The sequence below is a fragment of the Odocoileus virginianus genome, chromosome 11, assembly GCF_023699985.2.
Source record: "Odocoileus virginianus isolate 20LAN1187 ecotype Illinois chromosome 11, Ovbor_1.2, whole genome shotgun sequence".
NCBI classification, from domain to species: domain Eukaryota; kingdom Metazoa; phylum Chordata; class Mammalia; order Artiodactyla; family Cervidae; genus Odocoileus; species Odocoileus virginianus.
In genome coordinates this window covers 31287112-31296610 of record NC_069684.1, presented here as the reverse complement: position 1 = coordinate 31296610, position 9499 = coordinate 31287112, and positions in this window count along the sequence as shown.

The window sequence follows — 9499 nt, the reverse complement described above, 5'->3', positions numbered from 1 at the left end:
GCTTTCGGAGCTCAGGGGAAACTCAGGCTTATCTAGTTTTACATAAAATGAAGGAGCAGAGAAAAAACTCATCTCTTGGGAGATGGGAGAAGTTGATGGTCATCCCCATTTCAAACCCAACTGGTCTTCTGTGAAATGTGCCCTTTGAAAATGATGGCTCTTATCTCAAATTCTTGCTGCTAACTTCACCTCCGCATGGACTCGGGTTCAACCCCTGGATGGGGAAGATCTCCTGGAGGAGGGCATGGCGACCCACTCCAGTATTCCTGCTGCTAACTTCACCTCCCTGTAGAGCCCAGGCACAGATTCTGAATCAGTGCTTCCCTTCGTATCATCTTCGTGATCATGGAAAACTGCCCTGGGCTATGACATCAGTGTTTTAGGACCAACCCAAGCACCGTCCTTAGTTTGGAGTTTTATCCTTGGGAATTAGGCTTCTGGAAGTCATTTGGCTAGTGGACTCATTGGCCATGACTTGACCTGCAGGCGTCAACCAAATGAGGACTTACCGAGCGCCTACCCCTGGCAGTCAGTGCCTCCATGTGCTGCTGTGACTTCCGCCCCCCTCCCCGACCCACTGATGGAGAACGAGACTTCCCGCCTGACTCTTCCACAGCAGGTTCACACTTTGCCCCAGAGTCAGGGTGCACACCAGAGCCACAGCTGGTCATAGACAGAGACCATGCCTTCCGGTGACATTGTTTTCCTGGCATCACTCTAGCATTGCCCCCACTGGCTTGAGAAGATCCTACAAAAGTAGCCTTAGAACAAGGTGTTCCCCAACTCTTTTTTTTTTTTTTTTTTTAAATTTTTATTTTAATTTTTATTAGTTGGAGGCTAATTACTTTACATCATTACAGTAGTTTTTGTTATACATTGATATGAATTAGCCATGGATTTACATGTATTCCCCATCCCACTCCCCCCTCCCACCTCCCTCTCCACCCGATCCCTCTGGGTCTTCCCAGTGCACCAGGCCCGAGCACTTGTCTCATGTACCCAACCTGAGCTGGTTATCCGTTTCACCCTAGATAATATACATGTTTCAATGCTGTTCTCCTGAAACATCCCACCCTCTCCTTCTCCCAGAGTCCACAAGTCTGTTCCATACATCTGAGTCTCTTTTTCTGTTTTGCATATAGGGTTATCGTTACCATCTTTCTAAAGTCCATATATATGTGTTAGTATACTGTAATGGTCTTTATCTTTCTGGCTTACTTCGCTCTGTATAATGGGCTCCAGTTTCATCCATCTCATTAGAACTGATTCAAATGAATTCTTTTTAATGGCTGAGTAGTATTCCATGGTGTATATGTACCACAGCTTCCTCATCCATTCGTCTGCTGATGGGCATCTGGGTTGCTTCCATGTCCTGGCTATTATAAACAGTGCTGCGATGAACATTGGGGTGCATGTGTCTCTTTCAGATCTGGTTTCCTTGGTGTGTATGCCCAGAAGTGGGATTGCTGGGTCATATGGCAGTTCTATTTCCAGCTTTTTAAGAAATCTCCACACTGTTTTCCATAGTGGCTGTACTAATTTGCATTCCCACCAACAGTGTAAGAGGGTTCCCTTTTCTCCACACCCTCTCCAGCATTTATTGCTTGTAGACTTTTGGATAGCCTTTAATATCCGCAAATCAATCAATGTAATACACCACATTAACAAATTGAAAGATAAAAGCCATATGATTATCTCAATAGATGCAGAAAAAGCCTTTGACAAAATTCAACATCCATTTATGATTAAAACTCTCCAGAAAGCAGGAATAGAAGGAACATACCTCAACATAATAAAAGCTATATATGACAAACCCACAGCAAGCATCACCCTCAATGGTGAAAAATTGAAAGCATTTCCCCTGAAATCAGGAACAAGACAAGGGTGCCCACTCTCACTACTATTCAACATAGTTTTGGAAGTTTTGGCCACAGCAATCAGGGCAGAAAAAGAAGTAAAAGGAATCCAGATAGGAAAAGAAGAAGTGAAACTCTCGCTGTTTGCAGATGACATGATCCTCTACATAGAAAACCCTAAAGACTCTACCAGAAAATTACTAGAGCTAATCAACGAATACAGTCAAGTTGCAGGATATAAAATTAACACACAGAAATCTCTTGCATTCCTATACACTAACAATGAGAAAACAGAAAGAGAAATTAAGGAAACAATACCATTCACCATTGCAACAAATAGAATAAAATACTTAGGAGTATATCTACCTAAAGAAACAAAAGACCTATACATAGAAAACTATAAAACACTGATGAAAGAAATCCCCAACTCTTGTATTGTGTACTATTTTTTAAAAAATGTTATTGGAATATAGATGATTTAGCATATTGCATTAGTGTCAGGTGTACATCAAAGTGAATCCGTTATACATATACATGTGTTCATGCTTATTCAGTGGGCTTCCCAGGTGGCACTAATGGTAAAGAAACTGCCTGCCAGTGCAGGAGATAAGAGTTAGATCCCTGAGTCAAGCAGATTCCCCTGGAGGAGGGCATGCAACCCACTCCAGTATTCTTGCCTGGAGAATCTCCCAGATTCAGAGGAGCCTGGTGAGCTATCGTCCATAGGGTCGCAGAGTCGGACACGACTGAAATGGTTTAGCATGCACATTCTTTCTCAGACTCATATAGGTTATTATGGAATGCTAAATAAAGCTCCCTGTGCTATACAGTAGGTACTTTATTTTATATATACTAGTGTGTATATACAAAATATTAATCCCAAACTTCTATCCATGTTTCCACTTTGGTAACCATATGTTTGATTTTGAGATCAGTGAATCTGTTTCTGTTGTGTAAATATGTTCATTTGTATCATTTTTAATTAGATTCCACAAATAAGTGATATCATATGATATTTGTCTTTTTCTGTCTGACTTACTTATTTAGTATAATAATCTCTGGGTCCATCCATGTTGTTGCAAAAGGCATTATTTAATTCTTAAAAAAAAAAACTAAAAATAGAGCTACCATATGATCTAGTAATACCACTCCTGGGCATATATCCAAGAAAAAACATAATTTGAAAAGATGTGTGTGCCCCAGTGTTCATAGCAGTACTGTCACAGTAGCCAAGATGTGGAAGCTACCTAAGTGTCCATCAGCAAAGGAGAGAATGAAGAAGTTGTGGTATGTGTATTTTGCACTAATCTTAATGATGCTTTGCTCTCTTGCTTTCCAACATTTCTTAATACATACAGTACACCTTTTTGAATGTTTATTTTGAAATGATTTTCTGTTTACAAAAAAAGTTGCATCAATATTATAGAGCATCCACTAAAACCCTTCACCCAGCCGGTTTAATTACCCAAACCAGGAAATTAACCTCAAGATGATGACAGCATCTCAGTTCCAGACCTTATTTAAGGTGTCCTAATTTGTCCTTAAATGTTGCTCAGTGGTTCCAAGATCCCACATTGCCTTCAGGTGTGAAGGAGCGAATTTAATGTGCTCCTCCATCCATGGGATTTTCCAGGCAAGAACACTGGAGTGGGTTGCCATTCCCTTCTCCAGGGGATCTTCCCAACCCAGGGATCAAATCCTGCATTGTAGGCAGACTCTTTACCATGTGAGCCACTAGGGAAGCTGTATAACTAACACACTCGCATGTCAATCAGCTTAGACCTCTGTATAGGCGTGGATGGAAGACTGCCCACATGACCTCTGATTAGGTGCTCTGATCTCAGAATTTCAAATTGAGTGTTTGGTTTATCTCTGGGGAAAAAAAGTGAACCTGTCGAGTTCTTGGGAGGATTCCCTGGTGGCTCAGCTGGTAAAGAATCTGCCTCCAATGCTGGAGACCCAGGTTCAATCCTTGGGTCAGGAAGATCCCCTGGAGAAGGGAAAGGTAACCCACTCTAGTATTCTTGTCTGGGAAATTTCATGGACAGAGGAACCTGGCTGGCCACAGTCCATGGGGTCACAAAGAGTCAGACAAAACTGAGTGCCTAACACTTGGGACTTTCCAGGTGGTGCTAGTGGTAAAGAACCCACCTGCCAGTGCAGGAGACATAAGTTTCCAGGGTTCAGTCCAGGGGTTGGGAAGACTCCCTGGAGAAGGAAATGGCAACCCACTCTAGTATTCTTACCTGGAGAATCCCATGGACAGAGGAGCCAAAGAGTTGAACACTTCTGAAGCTATTTAGCACACATGCAGAGTTCTCAGACTCCCTGAAATTTGCAAGAAGATACTCTCTCCTCAGAAGCGTTTTTCTGCTTAGTTTTTGACATATCTGTTATTTTCAAAAACAAATAACCTTGAGCCTCTGTCCTGTTTTCCTGATGGAAAACATGACAGTAGGTCCTTTATAATATATCAGTAAGTGGTAGTTCCCCCACATAAATACAACCTTCCCTCCACGGTGACTGAATCTTACTTTGTCAGAAGAGCATTTATGTTCCTTTGCAAGAAAGACGCTGTGGAGAGTAATAATGGAGAAGCTGACAGCAGTGTCCCCTGACTTATTTTAAAGAATAAAAATAAAATATATAGAGAGATATGCAGGGTTTTTTTGAAAAGAAAATGAATCATTCTTTGAAAGTTAGTCAATCTCTTGGGGGCACGGTGTGGAAAATTAGCTTTTAATGGCTTTGAAATTGAGGTTCCTTGGGTCAATAGGACTGGATACTTGAAGTAAAATGACAAATCTATTAGAAGAAAATCAAGCATTCTGTCGCCCATAAGAAAGGCACTCAGAGGACAGAAAGCATTTTCTTGGAACTCTTCTCGCGAGGCGAGGGAGGCGGGTGGTGGCGTCAGAAAAGTACCGGCTCGGGTTCACTGATTTGAAATCCCCTGCACAAACATCACTCATGGCCTTCTTATCACTCCTGGAGTCAGAAAGTTTCCCAGTTCTTGGCACTGTTGCGTAATTTCATTTAAGGTGGAAGGCAAGATGTGCGCTTCACATGCGTCTAATCCTAACACTGCATGGAACGCACTGTGTTATTTCTCAGCTGCTGTCCCACCAGCGGTCTCAGTGTGCGTCTGTCTGGCTGCCTCATCCCAGCCTGACGTGTTGCTCTCACACTTGCCGTGGGTTGTGAGGCTGGCAGAGCCACTCTGCGCAGGAGCCAAGTCTGACGGTTGTCTTGCGTTTCTGACTCAGAATCTTATTTTCTAATGTTATGCAGAAATGAACACACAAACCATCTATGGGCTGCATCCATTAATGAAGCCATGTGTTTCTTTCTTTCTTTTTTTTTTAGTCTTAAATTTCATTTTCAATAGTACATGTACATGGTACATAATTCAGATGATTATATGCAGGATAAAGTAAACCTCCCTCATTGGGCTTCCCAGGTGCAGTGATAAAGAATCCACCTGCCAATGCAGGAGACACAGGGACTTGGGTTTGATTCCCAGGTGGGGAAGATCCCCTGGAGTAGGAAATGGCAACCCACCCCATTATTCTTGCCTGGGAAATCCCATGAACAGAGGAGCCTGGGGGGCTTCCGTCCATGGGGTGTCAAAGAGTTGGACATGACTGAGCACACACACACACACACACACACACACACACACACACACACACACAGGGTAAACCTCCCTACCCTGTCTACTAGCTAACCTGTTCCCCTCTCTGGAACCCATCATCATTACCAGTTTTCCTGTGTATTCAGGAAGCTTTCTATGAAGGTCTGATGTGCACGTAGATATATGCTCTGAGTCAATCTTAAATTTAACTAGGTTCTTTTTTCTTTAGGCCTGACCTATCAAATGTAATGAGTAATACTTGTACCACTTATGATGCTATTCCTTCATGTCCAATCCCAGCCTTCTTCACTGCCCACTTTGACTTTGGATGATGATAGTGCAGTAGAAATGGCCGAGGCAGCAATCAATGGAGGTTTCCAGAAACTCAAAGATCTTTCTTTTTCAATCAACCACAAGGCTACAGAGGAAGAATATAGAAACTTATTTCAAACAGTGGACAACCTGTCCAACTTGCTAGAGGTAACTATCTCCAGTCATTTCAAAGAAGGTATCAAAGCTCAGGCCACACAGTCAAGCCTTTGAGTCATTGTGTGTTATGACTGCCAAGCCTCTTGAGACTTACCTTGGTAGGCTGGCTCCTGAATGCAACAGAAGCCATGCATTTCCTGATTCCTTCACCAAGAGTTACTTTGTGTCCATGAAGCACTGAATGCTGTTTTGGGTGATTGGGATACAAATGTGGACCTTGCATTCTTATACCTAATGGTCTAGTAAGAGAAGCATCAGTGAAAATGCAGATCTATTGTTGCTGTTCAGTTGCTAAGTCATGTCCAACTCTTTGTGGTCTCATGGACTGAAGCAGGCCAGGCTCCACTGACCTTTATTATCTACCACAGTTTGCCCAATTCCATGCCCATCAAGTCAGTGGTGCTACCTAACCATCTCATCTTCTGCTGTCCTCTTCTCCTTTTGCCTTCAATCTTTCCTAGCATCAGAGTCTTTTCCAATGAGTCAACTCTTTGCATCAGGTGGCCAAAGTAATGGAGCTTCAGCTTCAGCATCAGTGCTTCTGAAGAATACTCAGGGTTTGTTTCCTTTAGGATTGACTGATTTGCTCTCCTTGCTGTCCAAGGGACTCTCAAGAGTCTTTTCTGGCACCACAGTTCAAAAGCATCAGTTCTTTGGCTCTCAGTCTTCTTTATGGTCCAAAAAGATGGATACAGGCTATAAGGCAAGTGCTACTTAATGAGATCATTGGATCACTTGGCCGGGCATCCATCAGAAGGATGTTCCAGGAAACATACACTGACCTTTCAGGGAACCACCTTCACCACCATTACGAGAAGAAGACTCCTTCTCTGACTTTCCAGGTGAGCCACTGAGGAGTGGAGACCTGTGGGGTTGGTCCCTGGTCACTCAACTGATGGGGGCAGGTGGGCAGTGTGCCCCAGCCACCCCCATGTTCTTCTCACTGGTGAAAATGGGTTTCCTAAGAAGCTTCTACTATTTATTCTTAGTCTTGTGGGAGAAGGAAAAAGAGGGTGAGATAAGAGCTACAACAAACCTAGACAGCATATTAAAAAGCAGAGACTTCGTTTTGATAACAAAGGTCCTTATAGTCAAAGCTATAGTTTTTCCTGTAGTCATGTACAGATATGAGAACTGGACCGTAAAGAAGACTGAGTACTAAAGAATTGATGCTTTCGAACTGTTGTGCTGGAGAAGACTCTTGAGAGTCTCTTGGACTGCAAGGAGATCAAACCAGTGAGTCCTAAAGGAAATCAACTCTGAATATTCATTGAAAGGACTGATGCTAAAGCAGAAGCTCCAATACTTTGGCCACCTGATGTAATGAGCTGACTCATTGGAAAAGACACTGATGCTGGGAAAAACTGAGCACAGGAGGAGAAGGGGGTGGCAGAGGGTGAAATGGATGGATGGCATCCCTGACTCAATGGACTTACATTTGAGCAAACTGGGAGATAGTGAAAGACAGGGGAGCCTGGTGTTTTACAGTCCAAGGGCTCGCAAAGAGTTGGATGTGACTTAGTGACTGAAAAACAACAACAACAAGGGCCTAGGATTCTGCAGAGCATAGCAGACGTGTGGGGGATTGAGAGCAAAGACAGCGCAGGCATGAGGTGCAGGATGGCTCCATGCAGTGGGACAGCTCTCTGGCTTTGTTGGAGGAAATTGTCAGTTTTCTAGTTCTGGTTAACTTTGTCTTGATGGCTTTCAGGGAGGCAATGGAGCCCTTTCCATCATATTTCCTGGAGACAGGAGACTGGTGGGGAAGGGGGTGGGCAGATCAGTTCAGAGGCAGAATCAAGATCCAAAATCCCCTGTTCTGGATCCACATCTACCCCTCATCAGGAGTGCATCCCTTCCAGCTCCCTGTTCTGTCCTCCCAGGCTGCAAGAACGCCCCACTGCCTGCTGTCTGCAGAAGGAAGGAAGGGAGAATGGGGAGAAGAAGGGAATAAAGGAGGGAAAGATGGAGGGAGAGAGGGTGGGAAGCAGGGAGCACTATTATAATTGAATTATTTTAAAAATAGGAACCATTTGGTGTCAGTTAAATTCTGCCTCAGCTCCTGAATGGTGACGCATGTGGTGACAATCTGAAGACTCTGTTTACTGGCACCCAGAGTGAAGATGCCAAACCATCTCCTAGACACAGCAGCAGTTTTTGGCCACCACTGCCTGCCCAGGGTTGGCCCTGTTCCAGGAGCCACATTAAAGGAAATCTGACCAACCGGAGCATTCTCCAAACAGAAACAAAACCAGCTTTTGGAAGGGGAGAAGGATGGGTGGGGTGGGGCCAAGTCACCAGCAGATGTGTTTTGGTCTCAGATGAGTAAGAGGGTTCACAAGGTCTCCTCACAAGTGCACAGGGTCTCCTCGTTCTATCTCCTGCTTGCCTCTCCCCTCCTCCTTACACACACACACACACACACATACACACACACACACACACGCATGCGAGCCGTATTTTCATAATATGGTGGAGCTTATTCCAGGTACTTGTGATGGAGAAGTGACTGTCTCTCCACTTCTCCCTCTGGATGGCTTCTCAGTATCTTTAGAGTCCACGTGGTACTGGCAGCTCAGGCCCTCAGTGCGGTGGCCTGGGGTCCTCAGCCCCCTGAGCTGTGTCCACTCCCGTGGCTGAGACCCCTGCTCTGCCCACACTCAGAACCTCCCTCCTACCTCTACATTTTGTTCCTGCTGCTTTCTGTCTGGACGCCCTTCCTTACTCTACTGCCTTGTGTGTTGTCCACTTTTTTTTTTTTTTTTGTAGCATTTTATTTATTTATTTATGGCTGTGCGGGGTCTTCGTTGCCACACTGGTTTTTCTCTAGTTGCAAAGCCTGGAGGCTACTCTCTAGTTGTGGTGTGCGGGCTTCTCATTGTGGTGGCTTCTCCTGTTGTGAAACTTGACTCTCGGGTGCTCAGATTTCAGTAGCTGAGGCTTGAGGGCTCCAGAGCACAGGCTCAATAGTTGTGGTGCCCAGCCTTCGTTGCTCCATGCCATGTGGGATCTTCCCAGACCAGGGATCAAAACTGTGTCTCCTGCATTGGCAGGTGGATTCTTTACCATTGAACCCCAGGGAAGCCCTGCTGTCCACTTTGAATCCAACGGGAAACCCCAACCTCAGGCACCCTCAGTTCCAACCAAACTCAACTGACCTCCTCCCCCCTTGATAGAAGGAGCCCCCTGCCTGCACACTGCAATCTTGGAAGAGTAGGTCGTGGCATAACAGTGACCCACCCCAGACAATTGGACCGGGGGTCCTGAGTGGTGTGAGGAAGATGGGAGGTTCTGGGGTGCCCAGGTGAGGAACCTGAGCTGTTTGAGGCCAGCACAGGGTTCCAGGTGGGGAGTGAGGTGGCCCAATTATTGTTGGACAAATAGAAAAGCATGTATACTGTGAGGAAGTTGACAGGGAGGGAGATTGTGGGTGAAGGAGCTGGACAGGAGGTCTGTCCACACCAGGCTGGAGGGGCAACATCTCCAGTGGAGAAAACAGCTGGGGTGGATCTGCTTTGTC